The sequence below is a fragment of the Callithrix jacchus genome, chromosome 3, assembly GCF_049354715.1.
Source record: "Callithrix jacchus isolate 240 chromosome 3, calJac240_pri, whole genome shotgun sequence".
Classification (NCBI taxonomy): Eukaryota; Metazoa; Chordata; class Mammalia; order Primates; family Cebidae; genus Callithrix; species Callithrix jacchus.
The window spans coordinates 176,306,548-176,308,292 of NC_133504.1; positions in this window are offsets into that span (position 1 = coordinate 176,306,548).

Sequence of the window (1,745 nt, forward strand, 5' to 3'; positions counted from 1 at the left end):
AGCAAGCACGTGGCGCGCGGTAGGCGGGCGCGCGCCTGGAGGGGCGAGGCTTTGGGGGTGCGGCCGGCGCGCGCGCGAGGACTGGCTTGGGAGCGGAGCGAGCGGACGTGCGTCTAGAGGGCGGGGCGGACGGGCAGCACCTGTGACTGGACTGTTGGGACCATCCCGCCGCTGTGGTGGGGGCTCAGGGGTGTGCCCGATCCGTGTGCGCGTGCGCTTGCGCTTGTGGGCGGGGGCGAAGAGGCGGGGCTTCCGGACGTGGTTTGACAGTCCCGGGACACACGCGAAGTAGAGGGGCGGGGCCTGCAAGTGACGTCATAAGATGGGTGGAGAGGAGGCGGGGCGAGCTCTGCCAAGCGGACGTGGGCGGAGCGCTGGGCAACTCCCGGGAATAGAAACTGATTGCCAGAGCTTGTTGTCAAGATTGCTGAATAGACGACTGCATAGTGAAGACACTCCCACTAAGCTTTTTTTGGTTTTTTTTTTTTTTTTTGAGACGGAGTTTCGCCCTGTAGCCCAGCCTGGAGTGCAATGGCGCGATCCCGGCTCACTGCAACCTCCGCCTCCCGGGTTCAAACGATTCTCCTACCACAGCCTCCCGAGTAGCTGGAATTACAGGCGCCTGCCACCACGCCCAGCTAATTTTTATATTTTTAGTAGAGACGGAGTTTCACAGTGTTGGCCAGGCTGATCTCGAACTCCTGACCTCGTGATCCGCCCGCCTAGGCCTCCCAAAAATGCTGGGATTACAGGCGTCAGCCACCGCACACCGGCCTGAGTTATTTTTGTTCGTGTCCTTAACTTTCATCTGGTCGACGGATGCAACGCTGTAAATACTGTTTTTGAAAATGATGTAACCCTATTAGGTTCGTTGACTCAGGCACATAGCAAGTCAATACGTTCCAGTAGAAAAGGAGGTATAATAGTGGGGTCGCCAAAGGAGGAGATGGGAGGAAACCTCAAATCCATCACCCTGAGGAATTTGGGGTTAGGGTTTTCAAGGGTTTTGGAGAGGGCTGTAGTGTGGAGATTGTTGATTGTTTTAAGAGATTAGGGTGAAGTCATGGGACAGGGAGATAAAGAACCTGCATTCTTATGCTGACCCCTTTCCTCTCGGGGGATCTTCAAACTGGTAGCTGGAGTTCAAGGTCTGAGAAACATCTTAAGCAATCTTTGAACAAAAAGCTTATAATTCGAATGTCAGAAATACTGTCTATAGGAACAATGGGAATGCAAATGCTGAGTATTCTAGTGCTAGGTGACTTTTATCAACAAGGAAGTGGACCAAAGTACAACCTGATTAATGCTGAATTATAACCATATTTGTGCCCAGAACTTGGCATGAAATTCTTATCAACCCTATGGGAATGGTTTCAATAGAAAGTTTTCAAGTAGTGCTCAATATTTTTATGTATTTTTATTTTCTGTAAAGCGTTTTAAATTTTTTATTTCTTTATTTTTTACGTTTTTTTTTTAGATGGAGTCTCGCCCTGTTGCCTAGGCTGGAATACAGTGGCATAATCTCAGCTCACTGCAACCTCCGCATCCTGGGTTCAACCAATTCTCCTGCCTCAGCCTCACGAGTAGCTGTGATTACAGGTGGCTGCCACCACACCCAGCTAATTTTTGTATTTTTAGTAGAGATGGAGTTTCACCATGTTGGCCAGGTTGTTCTTGAATCCTGACCTCAAGCAATCCACCCACCCTGTCCTCCCAAAGTGCTGGGATTGCAGGTGTGGGCCACC